General features: G+C 47.0%; 1 protein-coding gene across 1 annotated transcript in view; it reads left to right on the top strand.

Moving 5' to 3' along the window:
- Positions 1-15,541, top strand: part of kmo (kynurenine 3-monooxygenase) — a 369,659-nt gene that overhangs the window by 138,814 nt on the left and 215,304 nt on the right. The window contains exon 16 of the transcript XR_013578721.1: positions 1,372-1,472. The gene's annotated coding sequence lies outside the window, so the exon portion shown is untranslated. The remainder of the gene's footprint in view (positions 1-1,371; positions 1,473-15,541) is intronic.

Raw genomic sequence — 15,541 nt, 5'->3', positions numbered from 1 at the left:
TTGCCATTTTGGATACTGGTGAAGGTGATGGTTCCTCATAAGATTGCAAAAAGAGGCACCAGAGATGGCTCAGCTGCACAGAAGAGGAGGCACCAGAGATGGCTCAGCTGCACAGAAGAGGAGAAAAAAGAGTGGAAGAGCAATAGTGATAGCAGATTTGTCAGTTAGGGGAACAGACAGGCATTTCTGCAGCCATAGACGTGACTCCAAGATGATAGATATGTTCCCTCCCTGATGCCAGGTTCAATGATGTCAAAGAATGGCTGCAGGTGAATGGGGGAAGGCGAATAGCTAGTGGTCATGGTCCCCAAGACCTAGGTAGGAAGAAGGATGAGGTCCTGAAAGCAGATTTTAGGGAATTAGGAAAGCAATTAAAAAGCTAGACTTCAAAATCAGTAATCTCAGGATTACTCCCAGTGCCACATGCTAGTGAGCATAGGAAAACAAGGATTGAGCGATTGAACACATGGCTGGAGAATTGGCCTAGGAGAGAGGGTATCAGATTTCTGAAGCATTGGAACTGGTTTTGGGGCAGGTGGAATCTGTACAAGATGGATGGGGTGCACCTTAGCAAGACTGGGACTAACATCCTTGCAGGGAGATTTGCCAGTGCTGTTCAAGAGGGTTTAAAACAGATTGGCAGGGGATGGGAACCTGAGATGGAGCTCAGATTGGAGGGAAGTGGAACTTGTATCAGGTAGAAAATTAGTAAGCAAAATCAAAAGGCAGACAAAGCGAAGGCAAGCATCAAATAGGACCAGAATGCGGAATAATGTTAAAAGGACAGTGTCAGGGTACTCTATCTGACTGTGTGCAGCACTTGCAACAAAGTTAATGATTTGAAGGCACGAAGAGAGGCAAATGGGTATGATTTAATTGCCTTTACAGCAACATGGTCATAGGGTGACCGAGACAGGGAACTGAAATTCAAGGACATTCATCATTTAGAAAGGATGGGCAAAAAGGAGAAGGAGGTGGAGTAGTGCTATTAATAAGGAATAGAAACATAGAAAATATGGAGCAGAAGTAGGCCATTCGGCCCTTCAAGCCTGCTCGCCATTCATTATGATCATGGCTGATCATCCAACTCAATAGCCTGCACCTGCTTTCTCCCCATAGCCTTTGATCCCCTTCGTCCCAAGAACTATATCTAACTCCTTCTTGAAAACACACAATGTTTTGTTACCACAGAAAGCAGTTGAGGCCGAGTTCCACAGGCTCACCACTCTCTGGGTGAAGAAATTTCTCCTCATCTCAGTCCTAAATGGTCTACCCCCTATCCTCACACTGTGACCCCTGATTCTGGACTCCCCCACCATCTGGAACATCCTTCCTGCATCTACCCTGTCTAGTCCTGTTAGAATTTTATAGGTTTCTATGAGATTCCCTCCTCATTCTCCTGAACTCCAGCGAATATAATCCTAACCGCCTCAATCTCTCCTCACATGTTAGTCCCAACATCCCAGGAATCAGTTGGGTAAATCTTCGCTGCACTCCCTCTGTAGCAAGAGCATCCTTCCTCAGATAAGGAGACCAAAACTGCACACAATATTCCAGGTGTGGTCTCACCAAGGCCCTGTATAATTGCAGCAAGACATCCCTGCTCCTGTACTCGAATCCTCTGGCTATGAAGGCCAACAGACCATTTACCTTCTTTACCGCCTGCTGCATCTGCATGCTTACCTTCAGCGACCGGTGTACGAGGACACCCAGGTCTCGTTGCACATTCCCCTCTCTCAATTTATAGCCATTCAGATAATTTGCCTTCCTGTTTTTGCTACCAAAGTGGATAACCTCACATTTATTCACATTATACTGTATCTGCCATGCATTTGCCCACTCACTCAGCTTGTCGAAATCACACTGAAGCATCTCTGCATCCTCCTCACAGCTCACCCTCCCACCCAGCTTTGTGTCATCTGCAAATTTGGAGATATTACATTTAGTTCCCCCATCTAAATCATTACTATATATTGTGAATAGCTGGGGTCCCAGCACCGAGTGAGTGAGGAGAATCTTATATCGAAGGATCAAGATGTAGAATCAGTATGGGTTGAGCTAAGAAACAGCAAAGGACAGCAAACATTGGTGGGAGTTTTTTATAGGCCACCAAACTGTAGTGGTAACATTGGTCACTGTGTAAATCAGGAAATTAAAGCTGCATGTACCATGGGTAATACAGTAACAATGGGCAACCTAAATTTGCATATAGACTGGCTAAACCTAATTAGCACTAATGCTTTGGAGGATGAATTCCTGGAATGTATACGAGATGGATTTCTGAAGCAGTACATTGAAGAACCCCAACTAGGGATTGGGCTATTTTAGGTTTAGTATTACGTAATGGAGAATAGGAAAATTGCGGAGAAACTGAACAATTAATTTATGTCTGTCTTCACAGAGGAAGATACAGAAAATCTCCCAGAAATACCAGGGAACCAAGGGGATGGTAAAAATGAAGAACTGAAAAAAATTAGTATTAATAAAGAGGCTGTAACTGAAAAATGCACTTGAAGGAGGTAGCTCTCGAGATAATAGATGCCTTGAAGGTTATCTTTCAAAATTCTATAGATTTCGGAAAGGCTCCTGAAGACTGGAAAGTAGCAAATGTAACCTTACTATTTAAGAGGGGAGAGAGAACACGGAGAAGTACAGACCTTTTAGCTTGACTAACGACCTGTTAGTCATAGGGAAAATTTTAGAATCTTTTATCATGGATATGATAACTAGATTCTAGGTGGGAATATAAATTGTAAGGAGAATGCAAGCAGGCTTTGAGGGGACTTGGACAGGCTAAATAAGTGGTAAACAATAAGGCAGATGGAATATAATGTGAATAAGTGTGAAGTTCTCCACTTTGGCAGAAAAAACAAAAAGGCAGAGTAATTCTTAGTGAATTAGAGGCTGGGAAGTGTTGATGTCCAAAGGGACCTGGGTGTCCTTGTTCAAGAGTCACTAAAAGCTAACATGTAGGTACAGCAAGCAATTAGGAAGGTAAATGGTTTTTTGGCCTTTATCGCAAGGGGATTTGAGTACAGGCGTAAAGCTGCAATTGCATAGCGCCTTGCTGAGACTGCACCTGGAGTATTGTGCATAGTTTCAGTCTCCTTATCTAAGGAAGGATATACTTGCCACAGAGGGAGTGCAATGGAGGTTCACTAGACTAATCCCTGAGATGATGGGATTGTTTCATGAGGAGAGATTGAGGAAACTGGGTCTGTATTCTCTAAAGTTTCAAAGAATTAGAGGTGATCTCATTGAAACTTAAAAAATTCTTACAGGGTAGATGTTTCCCCTGACTGATGAGTCTAAAACCAGGGGACATGGTCTCAGAATAAGAGGCAGGCCATTTAAGACTGAGGGGAGAAGGAATTTCTTCACTCAGAGGGCGGTGAATCTTTGGTATTCTCAACCCCAGAGGGCTGTGGAAGCTCAATCATTGAGCATGTTCAAGACAGAAATCAATGATTTCTGGAGACTAATGACATCAACAGATATGGGGATAGTGCGGGAAAGTGGCGTTGAGGCAGATGATCAGCCATGGTCTGGTTAAATGGTGGAGTGGGCTTAATGGGTCTACTCCTGTTTTTATTTTCCTATTCCTATGTGTAGTGATAAATGGTTATTTTTCCAATTGGAGGAAGGTTTGTAGTGCAGTGCCCCAGGGTACAAATATTGGACCCTTGCTCTTCCTAATATATGACCTAGACTGTGGTATGCAGGGCATGATTTCGAAATCTGCAGATGATACAAAGATTGAAAATGTTGTCAACTGTGATGGGGATAGTCTTGAACTTCAAAAGGACATAGAAATGTTGGTGGATTGGGCAGATAAGTGGCAGATGAAGTTCAATGAAGAGAATTGTAAGGTGATTCATTTTGGCAGGAAACATATGGTGAGACACTCTAAAGTAAAGGGAGAGCTTCTAAAGGAGGTGCAGGAACAGAGGGACCTCCGTGTGCACGTACGTAGGTCATTGAAGATGGCAGGGCACATTGAGAGAGCAGTTAATAAGGCATATAATATCTTAGGCTTTATTAATAGGGACATTGAGTACATGAGTAAGGAGGTCACGTTGAATTTGTACAAGAAACTAGTTAGGCCTCATTTGGAGTACTGTGTCCAGATCTGGGTGCCATACTTGAGGAAGAGTATGAAGGCATTGGAGAGAGTACGGAGGAGATTCACAAAATGATTCCCGGGATAAAGAATTGTAGCTATGAGGATCACGAGAATGATCCCAGGAATGAAAGGCTTAACATATGAGGAACGTTTGAGGACTCTGGGTCTATACTCGATGGAGTTTAGAAGGTTGAGGGGGGATCTGATTGAAACTTACAGAATACTGAAAGGCCTGGTTAGAGTGGATGTGGAGTAGATGTTTCCATTAGTAGGAGAGACTAGGACCCGAGGGCCAGCCTCAGAGTAAAGGGAAGATCTTTTAAAACAGAGATGAGGAGAAACTTCTTTAGCCAGAGAGTGGTGAATCTATGCCACAGAAGGCTGTGGAGGCCAGGTCATTGAGTGTATTTAAGACCAAGATAGATAGGTGCTTGATTGGTAAGGGGATCAAAGGTTACGGGGAGAAGGCGGGAGAATGGGGTTGAGAAACTTATCAGCCATGATTGAATGGCGGAGCATACTCGATGGGCCAAATGGCCTAATTTCTGCACCTATGTCTTATGGTCTTATGGTCTTAGGATCGATTAGAGAGGTTCGGACTCTTTTCCTTGGAGAAAAGGCAGCTGAAAGGAAACTTGATGGAGGTATTCAAGATCCTGAGGAGAATGGACAGGGCCAATAGTGAGAAACTGTTCCCACTCAAGAGAGCATCAAGAACTAGAAAGCACAGCTTCAAAATAGGCAAAGGGAGTAAATGTGATGTGAAGAAAATTTTTTTCACCCAGAGGGTGGTTGGAGTCTGGAACAAACTTCCTGAAAGTGGCGGAGGTAGGTTCGATCAAGGTATTCAAAAGCGAATTGGATTGCAATCTGAAAATAAAGAATGTACAAGGTTATAGGGATAAAGAAGGGGAGTGGAATAAGATGGAATGCTCTTTCATAGAGCCAGTGCAGACTCGATGGCCTCCTTCTGCACTGTAAAGATACTGTGATACATTTGACCCTGAGATGAGCTTCCCACCATATATCCAAGCGATCACCAAGACTGCGAATTTCCATCTCCATAACATTGTCCAACTCTGCCTTTGCCTCAGCTCATCTGCTGCTGAAACTCTAACCCATGCCTTTGTTATGTTTAGACTTGACTATTGCAATGTACACGTGGCTGGCCTCCCACATTCTACTATCTGTAAACTTGAGGTCATCCAAACCTCTGCAGCCTGGAGCCTAACTAGCACCATTACCATGTTCACCCATCACCCCTGTGCTGGCTGACCTGCCTAGGCTCCCAATTAAGCAACAACTCAATTTTAAAATCCTCATCCTTGTTTTCAAACCCCTTGTGCCTCCCTATCTCTGTAATCACCTTCAGCGCAACAACCCTCAGGTATCTTCACTCCTCCAATTTGGTCTCTTGAGCATCCCTGATTTTAATCACTCAACCACTAATGACCATGCCTTCAGTTGCCAAAGTCGAAGGGCGGAATATACCCTGCCCGTTGGCTTCGGATGTCATGGCAGGCATGAGCGGACAATATGACGGGAAGGCCAAAAATCGGTTTCTTAATGTCATAAAACTAGTTTGCAATCGACCACTGCGCCAGTCAATGGTGCGCTGTGTTTCCCACCGCCACACGTCAGGAACTTCATTTTAATACTTCTGCATCTCATTATAAGCCCTGCTTGCTGGAATTATCCCCCGATGCTGGATCACCCAGGCACGCTGATGTGTTTCACAGTTGAACATAAGCGACTTGCACTTGGTGAACTGCACTTCACTCGGAACTTTGAGGCCTGTTTGCCTACCATGCTTCGGGCAGTACTTGTGGCCATCAGCGCCAGGCTATGCAGGCAGCACCACATCATTTTTACTCACTTACAAGACCAGCCATGAGGCGGGGGTGGCTTTTCAACAGCTGCAAGGCTATGGCTTGTTTGGGGAAGGGATAAGTGGCCTCAGGCAAGAGAAGAGGCTGGAGGGCTGGGGCATTACTAGGGAAGGAGGATATCTCAGGTTGTGTGTGGGGATACATGTTGATCTGTACAAATTGCCTCAAGCGGGTGTGGGCTGAGGAGGCAGTCTCCAGAGATGAGGCCAGGTGGAGATGTGAGGATGTGTGTGAGAGAGTGAGTAGCAATGGCAGATGAGTGAGATGCCAGTGAATGTGTGATGGCTTTGTGAGTGTGTGAGTTTAGAGTGATGAGATAGTTGGCTTACCCTGGTGGCACAGATGAGATTATTCATCCTCTTTCTGCAGTGGATGGCGAACCTCTTCTGTGCAGCATTGGCACTGACCACCACTGCCACCACCTCCCAAACTGGAGTGGTGCCACTGATGGGCCTCCTGCGGCCAGAGCAGGAGTAGAGAACATCACGGCGGGCTTCAACAGTGCCCAGAAGGTGTCCCAGGGATGCATCACTGAATCAGGGGGCTGCAACCTTCTTATCTTTTGGGGCCATGTCTTCTGTGCAGCAGTCCTGGGCCAGAAGCACCGAGAGGTGTGCGCGTGGCTGCACTTTAAATCTGGTGACTGGCATGAGGAAGCAGCAAGCTGTGGCAGGCTTATCGGAGGCTGCCCGCCAACGAAATGGCGTGTTTCCCAGGAATGCTTGATTAGTGAGGCAGGATTGGGACAATACGGCGTGAAAAGCCGCCACTGCGGCCGGCGGGTAAAGTGTTCTTTTCCCCAACCGCTACTGCACTTAGTGGAAATCAGGGACGATTCCGCCCATCAAAATCTCCATTCCCACCGGTGGGACCGGAAGATCCCACAGCCGTGAGGGGCTGGAAAATTCTGCGAAGATGATTAAGATTCTAGAAAAGATTAATCCAGTATATTGAGAGTGGAAGTACACAGGCTTAATCCAGAATATAGCGACGAGGACGAGAAGTAGTTCACACTGGTAAATGGTAAATATTCAGAAAGTTTTTCACTTGAATTAAAAATTAAAAGCTATCCTTTGAGGTATGACATATTACTCTGTCAATTTCAGTGGAAGGAATATTGAGATTGGGTCTGATGTTGCATACAGCTGTTTTCATTATTATTTATGCAATGGTCATTACATCATCTGTGAAGTTTGAATGCCATTTTATATTTCTTTCCTATTGGATACTGGTTTGCAACTAATTTGATAACCATTTTCTGCAAATGCCATTAGTCTAGATTACTGTATGATTTCAACATTTCAGACATAGTAATGCAATAATTGTCTGTGCCGTTCTGGAAGGTGGATGAGGGATTCTAACTGATAGGATGAGCTAATTGAGTTGAATTACCTTTCCTCTTATTTTGGTGTGCTAATATTTCTTTCCCTAGCTGTACATATTTTTGTTTTAAAAAAATGCAAAATCTTCTGTCTTTACTGAAAACTTGGATAATTTTGTTTTCAATAATCGCTCTTAAGATTTCGGGCAGGATTTTGAGGTCGTCAGGTGGGCGCGGCAGGTTGGCCCAGGAGCGGCCGGGAAATGGTCTACCGCCCGCGATCGGCCCCCGACTGTGATTTCACGCTGGTGGGTCAATTAAGGCCCGCCCGACGTGAAACACGGTTCTGCACGAGCTGGGACGGGGCGGGGCCGGTTTAAAAATGGCCACGCAGCCCGTGGAAGGCTGCCATGGAAAGACGTGTGTTCAGTGTTCCCACTGGAGTCGAGTGCGGCTGGACACGGCAGGCGAGAGGGCAGGTCAGGTGGGTACTCGACCCCCTGCTTTTCCGACAAGCGCCTCGCCATCCTCCTGGAGGAGGTGGCTGCCAGGAGAGACACCCTCTTCCCCAGAGATAGGAGGAGGAGGCCACCGCACCTCACCAAGAGGGCATGGGAGGAGGTGGCAGCAATAGTGAGCAGCCATGATTTGTACAGTGCACATGGTTGGAGTGCCGGAAGCACTTCAATGACCTGCTGCGCTTAGGAAGGGTGAGTACCGTGTTCACATGGGTCAGTGTGCAGAAGTGTGGCCATCCCCCCCCCCTAATGGACCTCAGGGTGCGTCACTGACACTCTGAGTGCCAACTGTCAGTGATACCAGAGCTGGCCAAGGGGGCGAGCCCTAGCTGCTTGGACTGAGTGCCTTGTGGCTCGAGGGTCATGACTTGGATACGCCTTGGGAGGCGTTCCTCAGCTGGGGTTGGCCAGGCTGCAATGGCACTGCAGGTACAGAATGGACTAATCAATGCTCCTCTGTCCTTTCAGGAGAAGTCAAGCCATAAGCCGGCAGAGAGGGCACGTACAGGCGGAGGACAGACCAACCTCCTGCAGCTCAGCAGGTTCAAGCAAGACGCCCTGGAGCTCGAGAGCTGGCACGCTCCCCGTGCAACCGGGCATGGAGAGGCGGGGGTGCCAGTTGAAGGTAAGAGTGCAGTGCACAGAGGTGAGAGTTTCGGATTATGCAACCATTCTAGTGTAGTGTCTTCCTTGATATGAGTCGCGAACCTGGAGTCCCCATTGATCATTGAAAGATGATGGCACCGTGATGCAGATCTTCATTGTCTGACCTTGGTACCTGGCATGCACAGTGACAGTGTGATGACTTTAACAAATGACATGTCCTTGTTCTCCCTTTTAGGTGCATCAGCAGGAGTCTGCGGACCGGGTAGGGCCATCCCTGACGCTGGAGGACCATCGAGCTTCTGTTGCATCTGTGTTACACCCGTTCTCTGAAGCAGGCGCCAGCGCAGATATCAGTACTTCGGTGCACATTAGTTTGGCGGCTAGTATCTCGGTGCACATTGGTGAGGAATCTTCACATTCGCTTGAGGTGCAGGTGGAGGCAGAGAGTGCCCAGCGTGCCAGGAGTCGGAGGACAGCTGGGGACCAGGGTGATGCTCAGTCGAAGGCTGATGATGAGCCTCTAGAGTCGTCCAGAAGGTGGCAGATGCTGGATGTCCAGCGAGATGTGTGGGAGAATCTGGCGGAGATCCATAAGGATCTGCGTGCCATGGTGTCCGTTATGGAGAAGTCCATGCAGAGCATAAGCACTGCATTGACCCTCCTGGCTGAGCACACTGCCTCCTCCATTGAGAGTGATGACTCTTGTGAACCGGCAGCTCCAGGGACAGAATGAGGGGTTTCTGGGGTTGCACTTGGACCTGCAATCCCTCACACAGGCACTTAGCTCAGGTGGTCAGTGCCAGTGTGGGAGATGGATGAGACACCCAGTATCCCAACTAGGTGCCTGTCCATCAATGGTGAGCAGGGAGGTCCAGAGTGACCTCACATTGGCGCACAATCTGCCTATCATTTCTGCGGGCTCATCTCAGGGTGCTCTGGATAATGGCAGCAGCCCCTCTGCCAGTTATGGTGGCATCTGATGAGGCTGCGGAGACTGGGGAGATGTCAGCCATGGCACTAGCCGCTCCCTCCCAGGTGGGGCCACCATAGACTCCACTGACCAGATGACGACTGCCAAGGTCATCAAGGCCAACGAGACAGCAATGTCAGCAGGCTGTCTCCAATGCCGATGCCAATGAGGTGGGGGTACCGAGACATAGCTCTCGGAAGCGTAAGTTTAAGGCACCATGAGCACAAGAAGGACAGGTCACTGGTGATTTTATGTTCATTTATGTTTACTTTATCTATACTGGCCTGGGAATGAAGACCAGAGAAGTTTATATAAATAGCTTGAAATTATCAAAATGAGATAAATTTTGTTTTTGCTCTCATGGCCTGTGTATGCTTCACCTTCTATTTTATTGGTGCTGGGTACACCAATGTGTAACGCCGGCCGCAAGTGGCTCTGAACTTTATTGCAGAGGCACTGAGTGTTCTTTGTGTTCAAATGAAAGGGTCCTTTCAGACACCCGGGATGGAGGCTGCCGCTCTGGCATGAGGCTGAAGCTGATCTTTGGTAGCATAGCTGAAGGAGCGTTGGATCAAGGCATCCCTGGTGTCCCTGCCTCCCTGGAGGTTACCGAGGTCTGCCTCCATGCCCGCAGCGTTCTCCTCACCGTGCTCCTCTTCTGACTCACTACTGGACTCATCATCTGTGGCCATTGCAGCTGTGTTAACATCCTATTCCTCCAGTGGGTCCCTCCTTGCCAGTGCCAGATTGTGGAGAGCGCAGCATGCAACCATGATCAATGACACCTGCTCTGAGGGGTATTGTAGAGCACCTCCTGAATGGTCCAGGCATCGCAAGCACTTCTTAAGAAAATCTATGGTCCTCCCTACCATTGCCTTTGTGGAGGCATGACTCATATTGTAACACTTCTCTGCCTCTGTTCTTGGGTGGCAGAGAAGCGTCATGAGCCACCTCTTCAATGGAAAGCCCTTGTCACCCAGCATCCACCCATCCAGCCGGGCTGGAGCACGAAAGAGCCTCGGCACCTGGGAGTGTCTCAGGATATAAGCGTCATGGGAGCTGCCTGGGCACCTTGCACAGACTTGTAGAATCTGCATCCTGTGATCACACACTATCTGCACGTTCATGGAGTGGAATCCCTTCCTGTTGACGAAGGCACCCGGCTGACCCGCTGGCGCCTTGATGGCCGCATGTGTGCAGTTGATAGCACCCTGGATGCAGGTGAATCCAGCAATCATGGCAAAGCCTCTGGCTCACTCAGCCTGGTTGGCCTCATCTGTACAGTAAAGAATAAAGGTCAGTACCCGTCTGAACAGAGCTTCTGTCACCAGCTTGACGCAGCTGATTGGCAGACTCCATACAGATCCCCCACTGAGCCCTGGAAAGAGCTGGAGGCATAGAAGTTGAGGGCCACTGTGACCTTCAGAGCAATTGGCATGGGGTGTCCACCCACATAGTCGGAGCTGATCTCAGGCCCAATCATCTGACAAATGGAGGTCACTGTTTCCCTTGAGAGGTGGAACTTCAGACATTGCATCTCAGACATATTGAGGTATCTGCATCGCCACCTGTAAACCTTGGCAGCAGGATAGTACCATCTTCCGTGGCCCATTCCGCCTTAGACTTCCTGCTGGCCCTGTGCCTCTTGTACCTGCGCCTCTCCTCCCACAGGGTGCTCCACTGGTAGCTTCATAGGGACACCTGGCCTCCTCTCTCTTCTACCCCTCTCTTCCTCCTCATAGGAGGTGTCACTAGCAGAGACCACAATCCCCATTACCAGGGTGATGGACGGCTGTATGATAGTTGAAAGGGCCCACACAGTCTGAATCCTCCGAGGGGGCCTTGCAGATACAAAGGAGTCCTGAAATGAAGCCTGGAAATGCTAAGAATGAAGCCCTGAACAGAGATGAAGTTGCCAAGTACCAGTAAGTCACCAGCAGCAAACTATCTGCCAAACTCCACACAACTCACACTGGTAATGCTGCTGACCCTATTTATCCCACCCTTGGGTGAGGTTTTTGAAAATGTTGGATAGCTGCCTGCCCCTTTTGGCCCGTGCGACAAGCGCAAAATCGCACGGGCAAGGAATAATTGCCGTCAATTGGACTCTTAATGGCCACTGAGTGAAATATCGCACGATGACATTGGGACGCTCGCCTGACATCATCATGCGCTATATTATTCCCGATCAGATCAGGCGTCCGCCCACCTGCAGGATGTAAAATTCTGCCCATAGATTTGTACTAAAAATGTTGAAAATCTGGTTCTTCTTAATTTTCTGTATGATCCAGCAGTATTTGAAATTCCTCTGAATTATATTCTTAGCTCACTAGACAACACCTCAGGTAACATTCCTACAGCAGCACTTTAACCAGTATGCTTAAAATAGCTGCTCAGTGGAAACTGAACCCAGAGTTTAATAATTTAAATGTCAGAATCCATTAATTCCCTATCCTGGCTTCTGCAGCACCTCTTGGCTCCCTTAGTTTCTCCTGTTTTCTGTTGACAGAACTTACCTACAACATTTGCATTATGTAATTACAAGTGCATTGAATGTGTTATATTAACTACAACATGGAAATAATTTGTCCGAATGCCTCCACTGCTTTATAGTCAATATGTTGCTTATGAACTAAGATAGCTGAATTGGTCTATTTTAGGCCACAATTACTGGAAAACTCATACAGTTGTTTATTACATAGAATTACATAGAATTTACAGCACAGGAACATTTGACCCTGTTATTCCATGTCAGCATTTATGTTCCGCTTGAGTCTCCTCCCATCCTTATAAGCCTCTATTCCCATCTCCCTCATGCGCTCATCTAGCTTCCCCTTAAAACGCATCCACACTATTCACCTCAACTATGCCCTGGGTGGAATTTTATGGCCCCTCCCATTGGCTGGATCTTCCAGTCCCGCTGAAGTCAATGGAATTTTGAACGGCTCGCCACATTTTCTGGCCCTGCCCCCGCTGTGACAGGGCATGTAAAATTCTGCTCCCAGTTCTCGTGAGTTTTACATTTTAGCCACTCTCTGAGTAAGGAATCTATTCATAATTCCCTGTTTAATTTCTTGCTGACTATCTTACATTGATGGCCTCTGGTTTTGCTCTGCCCTGGAAGTGGGGACATGTTCTCTAGGGGGGGAATTTCACATGGAGGCGGTGGCCCTGCCCGTGGCATAAAATTCGGGGGCAAGCTCACCTCCACTTGGCCTGGTCACCTCCAGCCATTTAAAGGTCACTGACCTGTTAATTGGCTCGGGGTGGGAGTTCGGCCCCCACTGGGGAGGAGGTCCTGCCTCCGAGGGATGCCAGCCAATCAAATGGCCAGAAGGCCAGCAGGTCTCTAGTCCCAGCAGCACCACCAGGAAAGGTGTTCCCAGCTGAGGCTCAGGCAGTGTCCAATGAAGTGTAGACATGTTGCCGGACTACAAGGTGAGTCCAGGGTTTCACCTGGGCCAGTTTGGCAGGCTCTGGTGAGTAAGGTGGGGGTTGTGTTCTCCAGGGCTGAGGTGGCAAGATGCAAAGGGGGTTACCTTGGTGTGGGTGAGGGTTTGGGTACCTCCATTGGGCACAGAGTCTCTGAACAGAAGGCACACCTCCAGCTGGCAAAAAGGCTGCCAGGCTTTAGAGGCAACCTTACTGCGTGGCCTGGGCATCTGCTACTGTTGGTAAAATATCAGCAGCTGCAGCCATTAAATGTCCTTTAAGGGCCTCAATTGGCCCACTGGCAAGTGGGCAGCCCGATGCCTCCCCCACTGCAGGTAAAATGCCAGCAGCGGAGGGTAGGAGATAAGCACGTGCCACTACCATGGGGCCCAATTTTACACCCTTCCTCTGCCTGCCAGCAAACTAACAAGGGGCTTAAAATTCAACCCTCTGTGTGGACTTTATCAAAACCTTTTAGAATTTTAAACCCTCTATGAGGTCATCTCACAGCTTCCTTTTTTTCACGAGAATAGAGGGCCAGCCTGTTCATCTTTTCCTAATATGCATAACCTCACAGTTCTGGTGTGATCCTTGTAAATCTTTTTTTACCCTCTCAGTCCCACTATATTTTTTTGTAATATCGCAAACAGAACTGTATACATTGCTCCTAGTGCAGTCCAAGTAAGTTTGACACAAACTTAGCACAACCTCTCTGCTTTTCAATTCTATCCTCTGGAAGTAAACCCAGCATTTGGTCTGCTTTTGTTATGGCCCTATTGATTGATGCCACAAGTATTAATAATTTGTGAATCTGTACTCTCAGATCCCTTTGCTCCTCTAGCCCATTTAGATTCCTAATTTCTAAGTAATATGTGACCTCTTTGTTGTTCTTACAAAATGTTATAATTCACACTTAGTTATGTTGAAATTCTTTTGCTATTTACATGCCCATTCTGCAAGTTTATTTATGTATTCTTGTAATTTGTTGCTGCACTCCTAAATGTTGATTATTCTCCCCGATTTGATGTTGTCTGCAAATATAAAAATCGCATTTTGAATTTCAAAGTTGAAATCATTAATATACATTGTGAACGATAGTAGTGCCTGAACTGATCCTAGTGGGACACTTTTCACCTTCTGCCATTCTGAGTGGCTATCCTTTGCCTCTACTCTGTTCTTTCTGTCTTGTAGCTAGATAGCTAGATAGATGCCAACCATTTCCATTCTGCTACTTGTCCCATGACTCAGCTTGACTTTATTTATTAGTTAATTATGTGTTTTCTTATCAAAGGCCTTTTGGAAATCTAGATATATAACATCTATTGCATTACCCTTGTCTAATCTCAGTTACTTCTTCAAAGACTCCAGTGAGGTTGGTCAAGCAAGATTTCCCCTTCTGAAATTAATTTGGTCTATTATATACTTAGTTTCTAGATGTTTTTCTATTTTCTTCCTTAGCAGGGATTCCATTATTTTTCCTACTACCAATGTTAAACTAACTGATCTGCAGTTCCCTGAACATGCAGATATTTGAATTATTAATTTGCTTTTTAGATTCTTTGGTGGCAATCAGTTTGATTTAATTTTCATTGCGGTTTATAATTTGTTTTACAGATGAAGCTTCAGAAATGTACTGACATAGGTGTGAGTATCTTATATTTCCACTTAAATGAAAAGTGACAGCCATATATGCAGTCTGTGTATCTATGGTGATATAAGTACCGGGCTGAATTTTACAGGGAGGTCTATTGCTCGCAACCACCACACACCCCTGCACACACTCCCCCGCCCCCGGGAAGGAAGTCGGTGCCGCAGTGTCTGATGCTCAATAAGGCCATCCAGCAGCAATAATATGTTGAGGGGGGCTTTAAGAGGTGAGAGTCAGACCTCTGCTCCTCAGTAGGAGGAAGACCCGCCCTCGGGAGCTGTCGGCCAATTAGATTGGTCAGCAGCTTTTGCAGTCCCAGCAACACCAGAACTAAGTAGTGGGCGCTGCAGGGATTGGAAGGAGGCCCACGGAGAAGGTCAGTGGATCCTGCATTAAGGTAAGTCCGGTGCTTTTAGGCTGGAAAGGGATCGGGGAGCCTAAGGTGGAGAGACGAGGGTGATGTGGGGGGAGGGGGCGGGTTTTAAAGGCCAGGTTGGGAAGAGCAAAGCGGGATTAACATTTTGGGCGGGGAGGGGTGTCCCGATGCACAAATGGCAACCCCAAAAAATGTGTCCCCCTTTCTACCTTTTCCACAAAGTTATTTAAAAAACAGCCTTTGAAACTCATGCACCAGCCCATGCCAGCCGTTTTATGGCATGGGCAGTGTATTATTTAGTTCAATTGCCTGTTAATTATTTTTTTAAAATGGCAGCCAAACTGCCAATTTTGGCACCCACCCGCCTACCATATTATGGGGACTGGGTCACGGGCGGTTGGACCCGCCGAAAACACATCCAGCCCAGGGGGCTGTAAAATCTAGCCCACATGTGACTATGACAAGAAACAAATAATGTATAACTACTTATAAATTGAAAAGCTTTATACTTTTTTTATGACAGTTAAGTCCATTTAATTCAAATCTAAATTATTGATTGTGCAAATATACTATTCACCATTCTTCCCTGCCCTGGAAATATTGCTGCAGTTTAGGTCCGTTTAGCCAGCCATCATGTGGTGAGCCTGGACATTTGACC

This window comes from Cetorhinus maximus, chromosome 14 (genome assembly GCF_964194155.1).
Source record: "Cetorhinus maximus chromosome 14, sCetMax3.hap1.1, whole genome shotgun sequence".
In the NCBI taxonomy this organism is placed as follows: domain Eukaryota; kingdom Metazoa; phylum Chordata; class Chondrichthyes; order Lamniformes; family Cetorhinidae; genus Cetorhinus; species Cetorhinus maximus.
Note: the sequence above shows the minus strand (reverse complement) of the source record. Positions and strands in the feature narration are given on the sequence as shown.